We start from the raw sequence: 22,862 nt of genomic DNA, 5'->3' as shown, positions 1-22,862 counted from the left end.
ATCCCTTTGTCGTTCACACCAATTATCTAAAGGCCTCATTGTATCCATTTATCAAATTCTACTATCCTACAATCAACCCTCTAAAGAAACTCATGAACTGGCCTGGGAAAATTACACTGGGGAGGCTCTGACTCCTAACGAATGGTCTCAAATTAAGTTAGCAATTTTGAAATGTTCAATCTCAGTGTGTATTAAAGAAAATGCTTATAAACTCTACTCTCGCTGGTACCTAGTCCCGACCCGACTCCGTGTCATTTACCCTAATGCTTTGGATCTCTGTTGGCGACAATGTGGCCAGGAGGGGTCTTTACTACACATTTGGTGGACGTGCCCTAGTATAAACCAATATTGGAAGGAAATACACAAATTAATTAAAAATGTCACTGACTTTGAAATGCCCTCTTCACCTTTTTACTCTCTTTTAGCTAGACCGATCCCCAACCTTTCACGACACACACATAAACCTATTAATCATATACTTAACACCGCTAAATGTCAAATTGCAGCACATTGGAAATCTACCGCCCCTCCTCCCCTCCCTGCTACCATTAATGCCATATGGTCAACATACAGATTGGAGCGAATCTCCTCAGTTATCCATGATACCCCGACTCAATTTGTTCGCTGCTGGTCACCTTGGACCGCTTACAATGATGCCAGAATTCTCTTGTCCACCATCTGATCTCACTTTGTGGACTACTAAACTACTCTAATGCGGCGCACACGCCTCGACTGGCTCCCCCCCCTCCCCTACTTCTGTCCTATTTCTATCTCTCTAACTCCATAATTCCTGACTCTTGTCCCCCCCTTTTTCTCCCCCTCTTTCTTTTTCTCTGCTTCTTTTTACTCTTTCTACTCTCTTGTTTCTCTCTTTACATATTCCTTAAAGTTCTATTATATTGTCTCTTGTATTCTGTTGCACACTGTTCAAATTGTCAACCAGTGTACTCCTCTTCATATAGACAAAATGTTATACACTTTATTTCAGTACTTTGATATGTTATGCCACTACTGATTTTTGATGATATCTACTGGACCTCAAATTCAGTTTACAATTGCCAACGATGATTTGCTTGAGGTTCTATGTTATTTCTGCTGTTTATTCCATTTGGTGTAACCTTATTTTGCATTACCTAATAAAATACTCTTTAAAAAAAAAAAATATATATATACCACCCTAAGCCTAAGCCTATGCCTACAACTCCTGATTGACATAACAACACACCTATGAGAAAAATACCAAGACCTTAAAAACTACCTAGCAACTGCTTAGCCATTAAAAAACAATCACAAAAAAATGGGGGTCTTAAATGGCTACGTTCTTAGTCAGTCCTTAGCTAATCTAAGGCGCCCATAATTTTACTGTGATTAACTAAAACACTTTATTTAAGCTATCTTAACACTAAAATAACGACACCGACCAACTTAACACTAAAATAACGACACAGACACCGATAGCTGGAGTTAAAGGTCAGACGGTATTTATTAATGCTGACCTGATGTTAAACTATATTTATGTTAATTCATTTTTGTTGGAGGTTTGGAAAAGTCGCTACTAGATGCCAGCCCCAGTCACTTAAATTGTATCCACAAAAACTGTGGAGGGGACTAAACAACAACACAACCTCCTAACTGCATAACCTGCATTGTGCAGGACTCACCACCCTTTTCTTTGGCAAATACCGATGTTCCCAGAGGGGAACGTATGTTGTTCACCCGCAAGGTAAGGACACACTCGCAGTCTTTCTAAAAGAGGGTGTCCCAAAATGACCACTTATGCCTAGGTGACTGCTGGCTGGTAGCGACTTCCCACCACAACATGGTTTAACTAAACCAACACCGCCATCCATACAAAAGAAAACAACGTAAAGTTCCCAAGCTAACGAAAAGGCCTAAAAATACTCTCCAGGAAAATGCCAATGCCTGCTGGGGAAAGATGGACACCATCGTCCTTATAAGACTGCCTACCATACAAAACCAACCCTGGGTGTTTGACCACCAATCCCCCCAAAGTGGAGACAAACAAAGAAACAGCCGAGTTAACCTTCCTGCGCGCCTTCTCAATGGCCGAGAAATGAACAGCTCCTCTCCAATAAAAACGGGGCACCATCTTGGACCAAACAAAACGGACCCCAGGCCAATGACAGCGCAAAGTCCCTAAATCCGCCTTAATAGACAATATGAGGTCAATGCCTTTCACATAACCCATATCATTGCTGCCCAGATGTAAAACAATCCACTCAGGGCGGCCCCACCTTCGCTCATGAGTAAAAAGGAGACTCAGCAAATCACCCCACTTCAAACCTCGAACACCTAACCAACTGCCGACCCTGAGCCCAAAAACCTCACTCGACCTACGTGCCATGGGATGCCTTGTCGCCCAAAAATATAAGCATGGCCAACTATCCATACTTGTTCCAAGGAATAGCTGACATCTGCAAAAGAAAAAACCTTAACATCAGCATACTGCACAAACATAAAAACAGTAAAGAACACTGAACTTTAAGATAAACCCAAGTGAGGGAGAAAACTCAAAAAAAAAAAAAAAAACTCCCGTGGACCTTATGTATGCCAATTTTAATTAGGCCCCCTCAGAGGAAAATTAAAAAATTCACTTCACACTCCCGATTCCTGAATGCTACCTGTTCAAAAACGACGAGTAAACATAGTTTTTGAGTAAGCGCAACAGGGCAACTAAACCTTATCCAAACGTATGTAAGACTTATATGAAGCAGACTTACAGCAGCCCAGCTCCTGGATCGCTGCGGCTGAGGAGCCTGATGCTGCCGCATGGGTAGCAGCCCCAATCCGAAAAGAATGGGTACCAAAATCCACACATCGCAAACCCAAAGCCCCCAAACAGCACCGAAACACATTGGCAAACTGGAACTTGGTGAGCGGACCCGTGAGTGCGTGCAGCAGAAATTGTTTGCCACCTGGAGGCCGCAACTGTACATACTCCCTCGCCAAACGCAACAGGCAAAAACCCTCACCCCCTCATGCTGCAAGGGACACCCAGTGACCCCGGCCAGCCTGGTCCATCTTAGAATGTGGAATCCTGCATAGCAACCAATCGTCCTCCAACATCACATTACACCAGAGGAGGCCGGAGTCCTGAGACGATTTGCTACTCACCACTAACTTACTGATCCTAAAAGCGCCAAAGAAAGCAAGCGCAAAAGCCAAGCTAAAAAGAGCAACCTCAAAACTAGAGTTGGCCATGCCAGCCAGCATCCCAAGCAATTCCGTTAACATCTGCAAAGTTACCAGCCTCCGAGAATCCGCATGCGCAGGACTTGCTTCAGCCCAACCCTTAAGTGCCTCGGACAGGACGAAAGACTTGGTTGGGTCCTCCTGTCGACACACCCGAGGATGGAAAGAAATGCCCTCAAGGGCAGACCCCATAGACGCCTTAGACCTACCCGCCTCATAATGGCTCCAGACAAAGGCCATCAAACAGTCAACCGAAGACTTACCCCCTGGACCATCTACTCGCAAATGTCGTTCAATCACGCCAGGCCGTATCATACGACCTAAGAGTGGAAGGAGCTAAAGCTTTCCTGGCCAACTCAGCTAACCCGGCTCAATAATCTGCCAGATAGAAGGCAGGCACGGTAAACCATCAGCCGCCGTTCCAGGCACCAACTCATGGAACTTATCAAATTGAAAGCGAGACAAAGCATCCGCTATCCTGTTGTCTATGCTGGGTACGTGGTGAGCACTGAAATTGATATTGTGCTGTAAGCATTTAAGTACTAAATACAGCAAAAGTTGCAAAGCCTGTGGAGAGGAGGAACGCTGATTGTTAATAGCCTGGACCACCCTCATGTTGTAGCAACGGAAAGAAATGCTCTGATCCAAAAACCTGGAAGCCCACAATTCAACGGCCATGATTATGGGGAAAAGTTCCAACAACAGAAGGTTCCTGGTGAACCCACGGGAGACCCACGAAGCGGGCCAGGGAGAAGCACACCACTCGCCAGCAAAAAAGGCGTTAAAACCGAAACTGCCTGAAGCGTCTGAACAGCTGGAGGCAGCTGTTAGAACAGCGCTGTGAAGGCCACAGAACCTTCCGGTTAAAAGAAACTAGGAACGAGGACCAGACCCGCAAATCATCTCTGATCTCACGGGAGAGGTAAATGGTGTGATGCTGCCTGATCGTCCCGGCCGTGGCTCGTTCAAGTTTCTGGCATAAAACCCTCCCCATGGGGATGATCCTGCATGCAAAATTGAAAGAGACCAGCAAAGATTGTACCTGCTTCAGCCGAACCTTGTGTTTGACCATGCAAACATCTATTATCCCTAGAAGTTTATGCACCTTGTTAGTGAGGAGGCGGCAACAGTGGACACAACAACGGCTGTTAAAGCTTGTGAAGCAACAGGTGCCACAGATGGCAAGGGAGGAAGGGGAGGCAACACAGCACCTACACCTGGAGGAGGGCCCAGAGGAAGAGGCGTGGGAAATGAACTGAGGGGGGGGGGGGGACACTGTGGCTGAAGGGGGGGCTTGGAGTGATGCCTGAGTCCTGATACTATAGGCTGGTGGCCACGATGTGGGGGAACATATGCCGGACTCCAGAGACCCGGCTGTGGGACCGCTGAAGCCTCACCCTCCACCACCTGAGCAGTACTACCCACAGACACCCCCCCGGCCTGTGGTGTCAGCGGGTCAGCGAGCTGCAATAGCGCCGGACCTGCCCCCCCTCACGGGAGGGGCCTGCGTCCGCACCATGTGTTGTCCCCTAAGGCCGCAGCCTCAGCAACGGCCCGGACCTCACGCGATGATGCCCCCCTCCTCCGCCAGCAAACCGGGGCTGCCGGGCAACACCAGGTCACCGCCGCTGCCACAGGCCGGAGCTGTGGATAAGGAGGGGGAGCTGAACCCAGAAGGACAAGCTGGGCAGGAAGGGACAGCTGCTGGAGGAGTAGCGGCCGTCGGGGCTAACCCCTGTACATGTGGCCGCCCACCGCCAGCCTGCACCAGGACCCCACGCCCGCCAGACACCTGATGTGACGGAAGAGGGGAATGGAGCCCAGCAGAGGGTCCTCTGTTGGACCCTGAGGCGGGGGCAGGCAAGGAGGAGGACGAGGCCACCGTGCGGGCGTAAGGACGCCGGTACCCAGTTGAGGTGAGCATGCGCGCGGCTTCGGCAAGACGCCAGGAGGGGGAGCCGTCCTGCGCAGAAGGGTCATAGCGCAGTGAAATGAAAAGGTGCAGGGGAAAAACCAGAGCCAGAGGGGGCGCTACTGAGAAGACAGCAAAGGGGATGGCAAAGGAAGCTGGCAGGATGAAATGACAGTGGGGAAACAATGAATAAGGGCCCTCATTCTGAGTTGTTCGCTCGCTAGCTGCTTTTAGCAGCAATGCAAACGCTAGGCCGCCGCCCTCAGGGAGTGTATCTTAGCTTAGCAGAAGTGTGATCGAAAGGTTAGCAGTTCTGCAACAAAAAAATTTCTGCAGTTTCAGAGTGGCTCAAGACTTACTCCTAGCTTGCGATGACTGCAGTCTGTTTAGTTCCTGGTTTGACGTCACAAACAGGCCCTGCGTTCGGCCAGCCACTCCCCCGTTTCCCCAACCACTCCTGCGTTTTTACCTGGCACGCCTGTGTTTTTTAGCACACTCCCTGAAAACGCTGCGTTGCCGCCCAGAAACACCCACTTCCTGTCAATCAAACAACGAACACTCGAGCGACTGAAAAGCATCGCTCGAGCTTCTGTAAAACTACACAGTTTTGTGTGAAAGTACTTAGCGCATGCGCGTTGCGTACCATGCGCATGCACAGAAATGCCGTTTTTCAACCTGATCGCTGCACCGTGAAAAGCAGCAGCGAGCAATCAACTCGGAATGAGGGCCAATGAGAAAGAGTATACTCAGACTTCCAGCATTCCAAAAAATGGCAAGAGGAAGTCTGAGGCACATGACTGAGGGTTATATACCACCCTATGCCTACGCCTACAACTCCTGATTGACATAACAACACACCAATGAGAATAATAACAAGACCTTGAAAACCAACTATCAACTACTTAGTCATTAACCAGAGGCGTCACCAGGTGTGGTGACACCCGGTGCGCACCCCTGATGTACTGCCGCGATCGCGGCAAAAAAGGGGCGTGGTCTTACAGCTAGGGGGCGTGGCTTCGCGGGGATACTGGTATCGTCACTCTGGGGGCGTGCCCAGCATCTCCGGAGATGCTGGGCTTCCCCCAGAGACGGTCTCAGTGTGCTGTCGGCTCCTCTGCTATGACAGGAGCCGGGTGCTGTAGCGGAATTTCACACTGCAGCACCTGGCTCCTGTCACTGCGGAGGAGCTGACATTTGGTGTCACCCCCTCCAGGTGTCACACCCGGGTGCGGGCCGCACCCCCCGCACCCGCCTTGTGACGCCACTGTCATTAACAACCAATCACAAAAAATGGGGCTCTTAAATGGCTTCGTACTTAGTCAGTCCTCAGCTAATCTAAACAGTCTTATACAATATAAAAGTTGAAAGTATGCTTATCTGCCTTAAAAACTGAGGTACCATAGAACATTCCAATGCATTTTGTCTGTTCTATTACATCTGCATACTTTTCCAGGGGAGCATGTTGATGCCATAGTATGACAGTGCATCCCACTATCTGCCATATTTACTCGATAACCGCACAAATGGCAGGATGTAATGGAGTCTGAGATCGCCGGAGGTGCAGGAGGCCGGCTGATCTCAGACATTTTTTAACCACTTGCCTGGCATGGTCGCATCAGATGCAACCATGCCTGCAAGTGCTCTATCTGACCTAGGCGCACAAGATGCGACCAGTCAGATAGAGAGTGTTAGCAGCGGCGGGGAAAGTAAACTTCCCTCCGCTGCTGCTATCAGAGGGACCAGAAAGGTCCCTCTGCCTCCCTGCACTCTCCTCTACTGATTGCCGTGCTGCCGATCACTGCTGATCGGTCAGCACGGCAGGATCCCCCTATCTCCAGCGGCTGCAGACAATAGCAGCCAATAGGTAGTGTAAATTAGACCACCCCCTGTACACTTGGAAGCTGTCCCGGCTTTCAAAATGAAAGCCGCGATGGTCACGATGTTCCCGATGGTCGTGATGTTTCAATGTTTTTAAAAAATTTACAAAAATGTTTTCTTTTCTTTTTTTACTAAAATCATTTGGGATAGGTTTAAATTCATGTTCTTCACCTAATTCACTCATAAAAAAAACCCAACAATTTCGGAGTGGATTTTGGTGAAATAAATTGTCAGTTAAGTGGTTAAAGGGGCAATCACTTACAAGGCATGGTTTTGCCTTGTAAGTTTTTTCCCCTTTAAGAAAACATCTGAGATCGACCAGCATCCCGCTTGTGTAGTTCAGCGCCTCCTTGTATTGCTGACCTCACTGAGCGCTTTGCGCCGGCTCTGAATGTCTACAATATAAAATATACATCACAATATTAGATGACACTACTGTCTTTGTAAAATTAGTTCCACTGGGCAATAACAGACATCCATTCGAGCGAAGCTGCGGGGGAAACGCTAGTAATGTATATATGAAGAAGAGATGTGCGGCGGGCACTTTTCGTGTTTTGTGTTTTGGATCTGGATCCTTGCTCATGTTTTGGATCTGGATTGGTTTTGCCAAAATCACCCTTTTGAGTTTTGGTTTTGGTTTTGGATCTGGATGATTTAAAAAAAAAACTTTTGATCCTAACCACAATCACATCTCATTTCCAGTCTATTCAGAACACCTCACAATATAGTTTTTAGGCCAAAAGTTGCACCAAGGTGGCGGTATGACTAAGCTAAGCGAAACAAGTGTGCGGCACAAACACCTGGCCCATCTACGAGCGGCCCTGCAGTGTTAGACAGGATGGCACTTTTGAAAACTAGTCCCCAAGAGCATATCATGCAAAAAAAAAAAAAGAGGTGCACCGAGGTCGTTGGGTGACTAAGCTAAGTGACATAAGTGTGTGGCACATACACCTGGCCCATCTAGGAGTGGCACTGCAGTGGCAGACAGGATGGCACTTTTAAAAACTAAGCCCCAAAAAGCAAATTGTGCAAAGAAGGAAAAGAGGTGCAATGAGGTAGCTGGATGGCTAAGCTAAGTGACACAAGTGTGCGGCACAAACACCTGGCCCATCTAGGAGTGGCATTGCAGTGTCAGACAGGCTGGCACTTTTAAAAACTGGGCACCAAACAGCACGTTGTCACGAACCAATCACTCACCTCTGTGGGTTCTGGGATCCGTCCGTTGCCGGTGCGGTTGCTTGCGGTGCTGTGCAGCCGTGTGGGGACGTGGCGTGGTCAGTGGCAGAGGTGATGAAGGTTCAGGGAGCCGGGAGTGTGGGGACCAAATGGCCAAAGGCACCGCTGTGTGTCTGCAGTATAGGAGGTGGCCATGTTGGAGACCAAATGAGCACTTGTGAAACACCTGTGGGTAAATGTTAGCCAATCCCGTGCTTGTGCTGCCTTTAAATAGGCTGGGATTATGTTACTCTGAGTCAGTGCTTTGTTGTATCTACTCTATGCCCTAGCTCTGTGCTCTTTCCATGGATTTCAGTGTGATTCCAGTGGTCCAGATATCGCCTCCACTCCCAGAGGTTTGCCTGCAGCCTTCACTGCAAAGATCCACCAGCTCCCTGCTGTGCTGTTAGTCAATCGCTCTCCCAGTGGCAACAAGTGGATTTCCAGAGTCTTGTGAGAGGTTACCCTGTCTGCCTGCTTCAATCACACAGCCTTTGGAAGATTCTACTAAACTCAGGTGCTCGTTTAATCAGCTCTCATCTTAACCCATTTATCACCATTGTCGTCTGCTGCAGTTTCACAGAGCTGTGTTATCTTCACACCTTGCAAGTAGATTAGATGAGGGCTGAATAAGCACGAGACCATATAAGAGCCCCATTTTTTGTGATTGGTTGTTTATGACAAAGCAGTTGCTATGTAGTTTTTCCAAGGGACCTTGGGAATTTTCTATAGGTTGTTTTCCTTGTCCATCAGGATTTGTGGGTGTCGGCTTCAGTGCATATAAAAGCTTGGGTCATGTGCTTCATACTTCCTCTTACCATTAGCAAAGCTAAGTTACACAGTCTCTGTGACTGTTATATTTTTAATTTCATCTGATGCTTTTCTGTCCCTCTTATGATGTTTGTTTTCATATATTGTTTTCCCACATTGTTCCCCTCTTATAGGCCCCTCTCCCCCTCCCTCCACTGTAGTCCTGCAGGCCCGTTGTGGCGTTTTCCCTCCCGCTGGTGGGCGCGGCTCCCATCGTTGGCCGGTCCCCGCCTTCCCTTCTTCCGCGTCAGTCCCCCCGGTTCCAGTTCCTCGCTGTTGCGCATCTGTCCCCCGTACCACTTTCCCGGCGGCTCTTTGTCGCGCGGCGGTTCCTGCTCCCCGTTAGCGCTCACGTTTTTCTTCCCAGCTACGCGTTTCCTGTTCGGGCATCGTCAGGACCACGGAATGGGGGTCCACGAGTCGATGGCCAGGAGAAGATTCGGTGTCGGGTCTGCTGGAGAGGTTCAGTCAGGATCGTCGTCGGCTGGGGTGGTTCCGGGTCCTTCAGGTAACAGTGAGCATGCTGTTTCTTTGTTCCTTTAGCACTGTTTAGTTTTATGTTGTGTTTTCCTTGTTTCCCCGGGCGCCCGCGTAAATTTGCCTTGCTTAATGAGCGTCGCGCGGCTGCATGGACTGGGAGCAGCGATGTGCCGGTGGTTACAGGCATGTCGGCTCACTGATGTTTGGTTGGCAGGTTCATGGTGCTATGTCAGGGGTTACGGGGGGTGCGGACAGTGACGGCGGCATTGCTGCCTCATTGCACTGTTGTCATGCGGTCGTTTCCCACCGTGGCTCTGACTGTGTGGAGTTTTTATGTTCTCCCCATACGTATGTGGGTTCCTCGTTACTCCGCAAATATACTGGTGGGTCGTGGGTGCTGTTTTTTGTTTAGCGGGGTAGGTTGTGGATGCGATTAGAAAGAGTCAGGTGGCCACATTCTCCATTACGAGGGTCGTGCTACATGGGCGTGATAGGCTAGCAGCCGGGGACGCACAAATTTCTTGGTGGTTGCAGCTAGCTCGGTCGGGGGTGCTTGGGCCTCTTAATATCATGGTTTCTGCCTGCCATGCTGGTGCTCAGGCCATGGACTGTCCTATTGGCACGGGCTCCCGCCCTAGGGAGCTGAGGTTTGGTGTTTGCTTCGGATTTTGGTAGGCGCAGGGTGGGGGTAAATTCATGTTTCGTCACTCTTGCGGGGCGGTCACACAGTCGGGGAATGCTTTCCGCTCCTTCAGGGGCCAGGGGTAGGTGGCACGGAGGGCCCTTCCGCTGTTACCGGTGGGTTCCCGGGTGGGTGCCCATTTCTGTCACCTTTGCCCACCCACATGGGGTTTTATTTCCTACTGCTTTTCCGGACCAGGTCGCTTTCGGTGATGGCTCAGGGCCTTGTTTTTCTTCCTCTGGGTGCTTCACACTTTTTATATCGACGTCCGTCCTCCCCCTCGGCCCTCCACCTGTTTATGTCGTCTGGTTTCCGGGCGTTGGCGGCGCGGCGTTGGTTTCCCGGCGTTGCGACCAGGGCATGGCACCCGGGGGGGGGGGCGAGACATGGTTGCGTTTCCTTTGCAGCATTGCGTGCATTGGTGCCTGGGACGGCTGTTTGATGTTTTCTTTGGTGTCTGACTTGTGTCTGGGTGACCGAGTTGGTCCAGCTACGTGGAAGGGCTGGTGATAGCTCCTCCCATGCTCCGGATGCTGGTTCCGATTGCCGGGGTTCATTGGCGTTCTTGGGTAGGTATGTTTACTCCAGTGGGGTAGTTTTTATTTGGTCGCCTTCGGTACTTTGAGGGCCTTGGTCTGCGGGTTTTTTCCCGGGATGGCAGGTCTGGGGCAGCCAGGGCGTCTGCCCTTGCGGGTACTTCTTTTTTGCTCCGTACTACTGCGACTGGCTGCTCTATCAGGTCCTTCGTGCTATCCATGGCCTTTATGGGATGGGCAACGGGACACCCTATGGTGGCAGCTTTTGGGTAGGCATGTCGATTTCGGTACACTTAGGTGAAGTTTGGGGGCCCCTTTTGGGTCCGGCCAGGCGGGACATAGTCTGGTTCATGAGGTTGCGCTGCTCAGGCTAGCTTTTGCGCTGTTTTTTTCATTGGGTGTTCCGGTTCAGTGGGTTGGTGGCCGGTGACAGGTCGTCTTTGTGCCGGTTTTGCCTTTCAGTGGTGTTTTTATGGCGGGGCGCCTGGATGGTGGTCGGTTCGGCAGCACAGGTACTGAATGTTGGGACGATTCAGAGAATATTAGTATGGCCCCTGCGCAAGGATGCCTCGCAAATCGTGAGGCGTTCCATATTTTCCTGTGCCGACTTGCGGGTTCTGCAGGGGATTGGGATGGCCGGGGTCATTAGTTTCCCCCTTTTAGAGCACAGGCGCTTATGGATGGTGGCACATTGCCTTTTGCGAGGGTGTGTGTCTGGTGCGGCCTTTGGGGGATGGCCGTTTTTCTTTTGCGTGCCCTCCTGGGTCCTCTTCGCTAATTTTCCAGTTTCTGTAGCGTTACGGCTATGGTGGTTCCCGGGGGCTTGCAGTGGGGGGTCCAGGGTACCCATTTCCTTGCGGATTGGGGCGACTACGCCTGCTGCGGCGGCGGGTTGTGCATGCTGCAATGGCGGGTTTTTCAGCGGCAGCGCTTCGGGTGCTGGGCTGATGGTAGGCTGTGTGCTATGCAGTCTCTGTACGTTTGGATAAGGTTTTCAGGCTCTGGTACCCATTCCTTGTGGATTGGAGGCTGTTGCGCTTGCTGCAGTGGCACGTTCTTCAGCGGCAGCACTTCGGGTGCTGGGCCGCGGGGACGGTGCATTGTATGGTGTTTTAGTGCTGGGGTACCCATTCCATGCGGATGGGGGCATATACGCCTGCTGCGGCTGCTGGTTCTTCGGTGACAGCTGCTGGGGATATGCGTGGTATACAGCCTCTGTGCGTTTGGCTAGGGTTGTTGGGCTGTTGATGCCCGTTTTCTTGCGGTTTGGGACTGTTGCGCATGCTGCAGTGGCGGGTTTTTCAGCGGCAGCGCTTCGGGTGCTGGGCTGATGGGAGTCTGTGTGCTATGCAGTCTCTGTACGTTTGGATAAGGTTTTCGGGCTCTGGTACCCATTCCTTGCGGATTGTGGGCTGTTGCGTGTGCTGCAGCGGCACGTTCTTCAGCGGCAGCACTTCGGGTGCTGGGCCGGTGCATTGTATGGTGTTTTAGGGCTGGGGTACCCATGCCTTGCGGATGGGGGGCATCTACGCATGCTGCAGGTGGCGGGTTCTTCGGCAGCAGCGTTTTCGGGTGCTGGGCCGCTGGGTATTTGCTTTGTTTTGTGTTTTACACCTTGGGTGACTGTTAATTGCGGATTGAAGTGGCTGCGCATGCTGCGGTGGCAGGTTTGGCAGCGGCAGCGATTCCAGTGCTGGGCCTCTGCGTGGTGTCCGACTGGTGTACGTGGGATACGTTTTCGGGCTATGGTACCCATTCCTTGCGAATGGGGGCAGTTACGCATGCTGCGGCGGCGGTTTCTTCAGCAAAAGCGATTCAGGTGCGGGGCCGCTGAGTGTGTGCATAGTATTGCGGTTTGGCGTCAGGTCGCTACCAGCCGGCGGTCAAGGGTGTGCATAAGTGGTCACTGTGGGGCACCCCCTTTTGGTAGGTCGGCGAGCGTCCTCTCCCTGCGGGTGGACTACAGACGTTACCGTGCGATTTCGTCCATTGCTCTGCTGGAGTAAGGGGTGGTGAGTCCTGCACAATGCGGATTATGCTTTCGGAGGGGTGGGGAGTCCCCTCCCAGGTTATTCAGTTTTATGCTAGTGGACTGATGCTGATGGGTTGGTAGTGCTCCTTTTCTGATTGCGTGTGGATGGGCTTCAGGGCACTGGTATTAATTCCTTGCGGATTGGGGCAGCTGTGCAGACTGCGGCAGCTGCGATTCGGGTGCTGGGCCGCTGGGCCTCTACGTTGTTTAAGTTTGGTGTTTATTTGTATTGTCTCAGTTGCGCCTGTTGCGCAAACCCAAAAACTGTGTTTACCGGTCAGTTTTTGAACGGATAGCGTTCAGGAATTGAGGGTGTGAAGCAAATTTTTACATTTTCCTCCGAGGGGGCCTAATTACAATTTGCTTATCACAGGTCCACGGGAGGTTTTTTGAGTTTTCTCCTTCACTTGGGTTTTGTTTTGCTACTATTTATCGTGCAATATTATTGTCTGTTCTAGCACCGGTGTTAGGGATCTTTTCTTTTCAGATGCTATCGACACGCAGGAGCGTGTGCCTGTTGGGCCAATTTTTTATCAAAAATGGAATTTTGGGTGGCTTCGCATCCTATGGCAAGAGGAATGGCTGTGGATTTGGTCACGTGGTGTACGGAGCTCGTGACTTGCCTGGGGGTCATTTGGTTGGGTTTTCCTTTCTACCGGGTTGGTAGGTGGTGTCGCCCGTTTAGGTGTCCTGACCTTAGTCGGTACTGTGTTTGGGTCGTGCTCGTAGGTTTCTGACTCATATTTGCTATCAGGTTCCCTTTTGTTGCTCCATGCACTCACTGGATGTTCATCGGCGTTCTGCTGTCATTGGCCGGGGAGGATTATGCTTCGTTGTTGTTGTAGGGGTGCAGCGTGTTTCTCTGCTGTCTGTTCGGGCCCGGGAGACTGTGGCTCTGCGGGTTTGTTTTGTAGCTTTCGGTGGTTTGGAAGGGCGGTTTTTCTTTTGCTGGTCCTCCGGGCCCACAGTTTTTTGCAATATTAAGCATGTTAGTCTCTTCCTTGGGGGGTGGGGGGGGGGTCGTGGTTTTCTTGATAGGATGTTTGGGTTTTGCCTTAGCTTACATGGTTGTTTTTATGTTTTTTCTTGGAATGGCGGTCGTGGTTTGGCAAACCTCATTGTGGCGGGAAAGTCGCTACCGGCCAGCGGTCATATAGGCCTAAGTGGTCATTGTGGGGCACCCTCTTTCGGAATGGACGGCGAGTGTGTCCTTACCCTGTGGTTGGACAATCGGACGCTCCCCTAGGGGAGCATCCATATTTGCCAGAGGAAAGAGTGGTGGGTCCTGCACAATGCGGGTTAGGCATGTAGGAGGTGGTTGTTGTGGTAGTCCCCTACTCAGTTTCGGTGATATAATCAGATGAATGGAGCTGGCATTGGTAGCACCTTTATCTTTGCCATCCTCCAACATAAAATCTAGTTTAAAGTTCTTGTCAGTCATCAATAAATACCGTCTGACCTTTTTAAATCTAGCTACTGGTGTCCGTATCTTTATTTGTAGTGCTAAGCTAGCTTAAAGTGTAAGTGATCACAATAAAATGATGGGCGCCTTATTCCATTCAATATTGTATTTTCATTGTTTCTGCAATCAAGGACAATTCTTCACAGCCCTCCAGTTTAATCTTTAAGCTTCAGTACAAGTCACTACAGTTTATCATTTATGTCTGCAATATCCAGTTAACACTCCTTACAGTTTGGCACCAATCATTGCTTCATTTGGACAATTCGCCATTCATTCACAAGCCTGTTTAAAAACTCAGTTATATGAATATTTCTTCAATGCATCGTTAAGACTGTTCCTGCTTATCATTATACCATTCATTGCAATACGTCAGTATATATATGGTGATTAATAATTTGTCATTTAACTACTTACTGGAATTGTTGCCTTTAATAAATATATGAAACGGAATGTTCTTCGTCTTCCCTGCTTTCATCATACCCCAGCACCTACACCTTTGGTTGGTCCAGGGTTAACAGATTCACAGAAACACTCGGCTCTGACAGTAAGCACTGGCCCCATGGATCCTTTGGGTGACCAAATCGCAGGAGTTGGTGCTACGACAAACATCCTTTCCCATCTGGAAAATCAGGAATCCATACAGACACAAATAGTTCAGTTTATGCAAACTATGGCAGATCATTTGGAGGCTCTTCATAGGCCTATAAAGACACCACAAGTCCAAGTTCCAGCTCCGGTGGTCTCGGCTTCCACAACAGTTTCTCCAGTGACGGTGCCTATGTCCCGTTTGCAGTTACCCTCGCCAAGTAAGTTTGACGGGACCCCAAAGCTTTGCAGTGGATTTCTGAACCAATGCGAGATCTAGTTCGAACTGCTGTCTGCTAGTTTTCCATCAGCCCATTCTAAGATCACATATATTATTGCCCTCTTGTCCGGTCAGGCCCTGGAGTAGGCGTCGCCACTGTGGGAGAGGGAAGATTCTGTTCTCTCTAATTATAGAGTTTGTATCATCCTTCCGGAAAATCTTTGATGAACCATGTAGAACCACCTCAGCATCTTTGGAGATTCTCCATCTACGTCAAGGTTTATGTCCTGTTAGTCAATATATTATTCAGTTTCACACGTTGTCTTTAGAGTTAAACTGGAATGAGGAGGCCCCGGTCTCAGCATTTTGGAATGGACTCTCAGAAAGAATCAAGGATGATTTAAACATTCGTGATGTGCCAACTAAGCTGGATGAATTGATTTCTATCTGTAATAAACTTGATGTACGCTACAGAGAGCGATGTTTAGAGAAATCCAAGGCAGAGCGATCTAGTCCGCGCTATCATCCTAGACCTCAACAAGATTCTTCTTTATCTTAGTCTTCTGTAACGACAGAAGAACCTATGCAGATTGGGCGCTCTCGCCTCACAGAGAAGGAACAAATTTATCGTTGACAGGGTAACTTCTGCATGTACTGCGGGTCCTCCGAACATTTCGTTAATTCTTGCAAACTCCTGCCGGGAAACTCTCACTCCTAGCTTATTCAAGAGAGGTTAAGCTAGGAGTTACTTTGGAATCACGTTCCGGGAAAGAAACAAAGTTGCCTATTTGTTTAGAAGTTCCGAGTTCTACAGTTAAAGTTTCAGAACTCCTAGATTCCGGTGCAGCTTAGAACTTCATCACCTCAGCCTTTGTCATATGATCTAAAGTTAAAACCGTGCCTCTGGAAGTAGCAGTTGCTGTTACAGCAGTGGACGGAAGTCGAATTCCAGACGGCATAATTACTCATCAAACCGTATATGTCTCAAGATAATAGTTGGTGTGCTCCATTCCGAATATATTTCCTTCCTCGTGATTCCCAAAACCTCTCATGATGTGATACTTGGATTATCTTGGCTGCAGAAACATAATCCACAATTCAACTGACAAACCATGGAAATTCTTTTGTGGGGTGAATCTTGTACCAAGGACTGTTTAGCTTCAATTATACCCATCCAGTCAGTCAGTCTTCCCGAGTTACCTTCAGTCTATCAATCTTTTGTGGATGTCTTCAGTAAACAAGCGGCAGACTCCTTATCTGCCTCATCGTGAATGGGACTGCCCAATCGTTTTGGTACCGGGCAAAACACCTCCTAGGGGGGCGAATTTATCCGCTGTCCATCCCAGAGACTCAAGCTATGTCTGAGTATATACAAGAGAATTTAATCAAAGGATTTATTAGACCATATTCTTCACCTGCAGGAGCCGGATTCTTCTTTGTTAAGAAGAAAGACGGTGGTGTACAACCATGCATAGATTATCGCGGAATTATTGAGATTACTGTGAAGAACAAGTACCCATTGTCGTTAATTCCAGAATTATTTGACCGGGTAAAGGGAGCTACTGTGTATACAAAATTAGATCTTTGTGGAGCCTACAATATAATCTGCATCCGTGCAGGGGACTAATAGAAGACTGCCTTTAATACCCGGGATGGACATTACGAATACCTTGTAATGTCTCTTGGTCTTTGTAATGCTCCTTTAGTTTTCCAAAGCTATGTGAACTAACTTTTTCGAGATCTTCTCTACAAGTGTTTGGATGAACACTTAATATTCTCCAAGGATCTGAAGTCTCACCGTCACCAAGTCAGAGAAGTACTGACATGTCTGCGGAAAAATCGACTATATTGTAAGTTGGAGAAGTGCACATTTGAAGTATCTTTTATACCGTTCCTTAGTTACATCATTTCCGGATCAGAGCTATGTATGAATCCTGTAAAGTTACAAGCTATCCGAGACTGGTCCACTCTTACGACTCTCAAGGGGATTCAGCGATTCCTTTGCTTTGCTAATTTTTATAGGCAATTCATTAAGAATTACTCTACATTGGCCGCTCCCATCACAGCCCTGACTTGCAAGGGAGCAAATCCTACAAACTGGTCTTCTGAAGCAATCAAAGCCTTTTCCAATTTAAAGCAAGCCTTTGTGTCAGCCCCCATTCTTCGACAGCCAGATTTGAACCGTCCCTTTCTAGTGGAGGTGGACACATCTACAGAAGCAGTGGGAGCTGTGTTGTCACAAGTCTTTGAAGATAAAAAAGTCCATCCCTGCGGATATTTCTCCCGTAAGTTCCTACCGGCTGAACGTAATTATGCAATTGAGGACAGGAATTACTTGCCATCAAATTGGCATTTGAGGAGTGGAGATACCTTCTAGAGGAAGCACAACACCCCATTACAGTATATACTGATCATAAGAATCTTCTATATCTGCTGTCGGCTCAGTGTTTGAATCCACGACAAGCTCGATGGGCTCTTTTCTTCACCCGATTTAATTTTAAGCTCACCTATCATCCAGGATCTCAGAACAAAAAAGCAGATGCCCTCTCTCAGTCTTTCAATTCTTCTGAATCAAATGATGCTACCATGAATCAAACCATTGTGAGCCCTACATCCTTTTTTAATGACTCGAACTTCTCCGGTTCCAGTTCCTCTGCCTGGAAAAACCTTTGTCGCCGCAAATCTTTGAAAAGGACTACTTACTTGGGCTCACTCTTCATCCTTCATGGAGTACTAAAGACTCTCAAATTTATTCAACAGTTTTACTGGTGGCCACATCTTAAAGCCAATGTTCAAGGGTTTATAGCAACATGTCCTAAATGTGCCCAACATAAGAGTCCAAGGGGTTCTGCTCCAGGTTTGTTACATCCGTTATTTATACCCAAACAACCATGGACTCATATCTCAATGTATTTCGTGACCGATTTACCTCCATCAAAAAGGGCGGAATACCATTTGGGTGATAGTGGATCGATTTTCGAAAATGGCACATTTCATTCCATTAACTAGATTACCATCAGACCCTTCACTAACCAGATTGTTCATTTCTGAGATCTTTAAGTCGCATGGCCTTCCTTGAGAGATCATCTCTGATCGGGGAACACAGTTTGTAGCCAAGTTTTGGAGGTCGCTTTGTTCATCTTTAAATATTAAGTTTCATTTTTCTTCGGCATATCATCCCCAGACAGATGGACAAATTAAGAGAGTAAATCAAGATCTTGGAGCCTTTTTCCAGTTATACATATCTTCCTCACAGGATAATTGGATTGACTATCTTCCATTGGCAGAATTTGCTCATAATATTCTCTTTCATTTATCTTCAGAATCTACGCCATTTTATACTAACTTTGGTATTTATCCTCGTGTGCCAGAGTTACATCCGTTGCCAGCTCAAGATGTTCCAGCTGCAGATCAAGTGCTTTGACATTTGTCTAAAATCTAGAGTTGTGTGCGCAAGTCGTTCATTAAATCCTCTGCTTGTTATAAATCTTTTGCAGATAGAAAACGACAAGGTAGGAGACCAAGTTTGGATTTCTACTCGCAATCTTAAGTTCAAAGTTCCTTCTAGGAAGTTTGCTCCCAAGTTTATTGGTCCATTTCTCATTGAAAAGGTACTCAATCCTGTGTCATACAAAGTCAAGTTGACACCATCTATGAAAATTGCTAACGCCTTTCATACATCGTTGTTGAAACCTTTGATTCTCAATTAGTTTCGTACTGCCCTGTCCAAACCTCCTAAAGTTCACTCTTTACTGGATGACAAATTTGAGGTTAAGGAGATTGTGGGCTCACGTCGTCGATATAGACGTTTGCAGTTTCTGGTTGATTGGAAGGGTTATGGTCCATAGGAGAGGTCCTGGGTTTTTGCCGAAGATGTTCATACTCCAAGACTGGTACAACAAACCTATTCCAAGAATCCTGACAAAGCTCAAAGTTGTCCAGAGTCTACCCTTAAAGGGGGGTACTGTCACAAACCGATCACTCACCTCTGTGGGTTCTGGGGTCCATCCGTTGCCGGCGTGATTGCTCGTGGTGCTGTGCAGCCATGTGGGTACACTGCGTGGTCAGCGGCAGAGTTCTGAGAGCCGGGACTGCGGGGACCAAATGGCCAAAGGCACCGCTGTGTGTTTGCAGTATAGGAGGCGGCCATGTTGGAGATCAAATGAACACCTGAGAGCACTTGTGAAACACCTGTGGGTGTTAGCCAATCCTGTGCTTGTGCTGCCTTTAAATAGGCTGGGATTATGTTACTCTGAGCCAGTGCTATGTTGTATCGACTCTATGCCCTAGCTCTGTGCTCTCTCCGTGGATTTCTAAGTGATTCCAGTGGTCCAGATTTTGCCTCCGCTCCCAGAGGTCTGCCTGCAGCCTTAACTGCAAAGATCTACCAGCTCCCTGCTGTGCTGTCAGTCAATCGCTCTCCCAGTGGCAACAAGTGGATTTTCAGAGTCTTGTGAGAGGTTACCCTGTCTGCCTGCTTTAATCTCACAGCCATTGGAAGATTCTACTAAACTCAGGTGCTCGTTTAATCAGCTCTTATCTTAATCCATTCATCACCATTGTCGTCTGCTGCAGTTTCACAGTGCTGTGTTTGTGTTATCTTCACAACTTGCAAGTACAGATGGGTCCACGGTTATCTTGATTAGTTTTCTGCGCCTAGGCACAACATGACTAATTAGCATAAACCCTTCATCTATTGTTTTCAGCTGCAATACAATACAGAGAACAATACAGCAGGGGATTAAGTCATTACAGCAGGGGATTAAGTCCGACTGGCCAGTCTTAATTCTCTTAAAGATAAACGTGGACCCATCTGTAGTCCATTCAGTATTGTATTTTCATTGTTGCTGCAATCAAGAACAATTATTCACAGCCCTCCAGTTTAATCTTTAAACTTCAGTACAAGTCACTACAGTTATTCATTTATGTCTGGACTATCCAGTTAATACTCCTTACAGTTTGGCACCAATCATTGCTTCATTTGGACAATTCATCATTCATTCACAAGCCTGTTTAAAAACTCAGTTATATGAACATTTCTTCAATGCATCTTTAAGACTGTTCCTGCTTATCATTATATCATTCATTGCAATATGTCGGGATATATACTGTATGGTGATTAATAATTTGTCATTTAACTCCTTACTGGAATTGTTGCCTTTAATAAATATATGAAACGGTACTTTCTTCGTCCTCCCTGCTTTTATTATACCCCAACACCTACACCTTTGGTTGGTCCAGGGTTAATGGATTCACAAAAACACTTGGCCCTAACTCACATAATGCAAAGAAAAAGAAGAGGTGCAATGAGGTAGCTGGATAGCTAAACTAAGCGACACAAGTGTGTGGCACAAATGGGATCCGGTCTGAAGATCGACAGTGTCTAGGTCAACAATGTTTAGGTCGGCCACTATAGGTCGACAGTCACTAGGTCGACAGGGTCAGAAGGTCGACAGGGTCAGAAGGTCGACAGGGTCAGAAGGTCGACATGTTCTAGGTCGACAGGTCAAAAGGTCGACATGAGTTTAAAAAAAATTTTTTTACTTTTTCATACTCAACGATCCACGTGGACTATGATTGGAACGTTAATCTGTGCCGATCGAAGCACCTTGCCCGAAGCACGGCGAGTGAAGCAAGCCATGCGAGGGGACACGGTGCACTAATTGGGGTTCACGGTCACTCTACGAAGCAAATGACACCAAAAAAACATAAAAAAACTCATGTCGGCTATTTGACCTGTCGACCTAGAACATGTCGACCTTCTGACCCTGTCGACCTTCTGACCCTGTCGACCTATTAACTGTCGACCTATAGTAGTCGACCTAAACATTGTCGACCTAGACACTGTCGATCTTGTGATCCACACCCGGCACAAACACCTGGCCCATCTAGGAGTGGCAGGCAGTGGTTGAATATCGACAGCATCTCCTGCACGCCCCTGTCATTTTTCAGAATATACTGCACCACCAAATTAATTGGATGTGCAAAACAAGGGATGTGCTAGAATTTGCCCAGATGTAGTGCCTGCACAATATTGGTGGACTTATATGGCAGTACCCCAGGACTTATATGGCAGTACCCCATAACTTATACAGCAGTATCCTTGGACTTATATGGCATTACCACTGGACTAATCAGGCATTACCACTGCACTTATACAGCAGTACTCCTGGACATATACAGCAGTACCAACGGACTTATACGGCAGTACCACTAGACTTATATGGCAGTACCCCTGAACTTATTCATCTGCACCACTGGACTGGACTTATACGGCAGTACCACTGGACTTATACGGCAGTACTACTGGACTTATACGGCAGTATCCCTGGACTATGGCAGTACCACTGGACTTATATGGCAGTACCCCTGAACTTATACAGCTGCACCACTGGACTGGACTTATACAGCAGTACCCCTGGACTTATACAGCAGTACCACTAGACTTATACAGCATTACCACTGGAAGTACCACTGGACTTATACGGCAGTACCCCTGGGCTTATATGGCTGCACCACTGGACTGAACTTATATGGCAGTACCCCTGGACTTATACGGCAGTACCACTGGACTTATACGGCAGTAGCCCTGTACTTATACAGCAGTACCACTGGACTTATACGGCAGTACCCCTGGACTTATACGGCAGCACCCCCAGACTTATGGCAGCACAAGACACCACCACTGAGCCTGTGGCAGCACATGACACCACCACTAGATTGATGCAGCACAGGACACCACCACTGCACTGGAATTATACAGCAGCAGCACTGGACTTATGGCAGCACAGGACACCACCAATGGACTTATGGCAGCACAGGACACCACCACTTGAATGATTCAGCAAAACACATCACCACTGCACTGGACTGGATTTAGGGGGTAATTCAGAGTTGATTGCAGCAGCAAATTTGTTAGCAGTTGGGCAAAACCATGGTGGTCATTCCGAGTTGTTCGCTCGTTGCCGTTTTTCGCAACGGAGCGATTAGGTGGAAAATACGCATGCGCAGGGTACGCAGCGCGCATGCGTTCAGTAATTTAACACAAAACTTTGGAGATTTGCACAAGCTCGAGCAACGTTTTTTCATCGCTCGAGTGATCATAGTGTGATTGACAGGAAGTGGGTGTTTCTGGGAGGTAACTGGCCGTTTTCCGGGAGTGTGCTAAAAAACGCAGGCATGCCAGGTAAAAACGCAGGAGTGGCTGGAGAAATGGGGGAGTGGCTGGCCGAACGCATGGCGTGTTTGTGACGTCAAACCAGGAACTAAACGGACTGAAGTGATCACAATCTAGGATTAGGTCAGGAGCTACTCAGAAACTGCTTGAAAATTTTTAGTAGCAATTCTGCTAATCTTTCGATCGCACTTCTGCTAAGCTAAGATACACTCCCAGAGGGCGGCGGCCTAGCATTTGCAATGCTGCTAAAAGCAGCTAGCGAGCGAACAACTCGGAATGACCACCCATGTGCACTGCAGGGGGGCAGATATAACATGTGCAGAGAGAGTCAGATTTGGGTGGGGTGTGTTCAAACTGAAATCTAAATTGCAGTGTAAAAATAAAGCAGACAGTATTCACCTTGCACAGAAACAATATAACCCACCCAAATCTAACTCTCTCTGCAAATGTTATCCGTATCTGCCACACCTGTAGTGCACATGCATAGGCAAGCGCAGGGGGGTTTCTGGTTGCCTGGAAACCCCCTCCTCTCGGCAAGTTTCTCATATTATGACAATAATAGCAGTAGTATACAATATAATATGATTACTAGAGCTGCTGCCACATCATGCAGGTTATGGAACAGAGCAGGGCTGCTGCACATGCCCAGTGGTAGCATCT

General features: G+C 48.1%; 1 protein-coding gene and 1 non-coding gene across 3 annotated transcripts in view; one reads left to right on the top strand and one right to left on the bottom strand.

Moving 5' to 3' along the window:
• LOC134943365 (putative methyltransferase DDB_G0268948) overlaps positions 1-22,862 on the bottom strand; it is a 105,201-nt gene that overhangs the window by 44,660 nt on the left and 37,679 nt on the right. Inside the window, exon 1 of one of the 2 annotated variants that reach the window (XR_010181498.1) lies at positions 8,201-8,813. The exons of the other annotated variant lie outside the window; for it this stretch is intronic. The gene's annotated coding sequence lies outside the window, so the exon portion shown is untranslated. Of the gene's footprint in view, positions 1-8,200; positions 8,814-22,862 lie in introns of those variants that run through there. 2 annotated transcript variants of the gene reach the window in all.
• On the top strand, positions 11,218-11,324 carry LOC134946951 (U6 spliceosomal RNA). The gene has a single exon (XR_010182497.1). It is a non-coding gene; the product is annotated as a U6 spliceosomal RNA (small nuclear RNA).

This window comes from Pseudophryne corroboree, chromosome 7 (genome assembly GCF_028390025.1).
Source record: "Pseudophryne corroboree isolate aPseCor3 chromosome 7, aPseCor3.hap2, whole genome shotgun sequence".
NCBI lineage: Eukaryota > Metazoa > Chordata > Amphibia > Anura > Myobatrachidae > Pseudophryne > Pseudophryne corroboree.
Note: the sequence above shows the minus strand (reverse complement) of the source record. Positions and strands in the feature narration are given on the sequence as shown.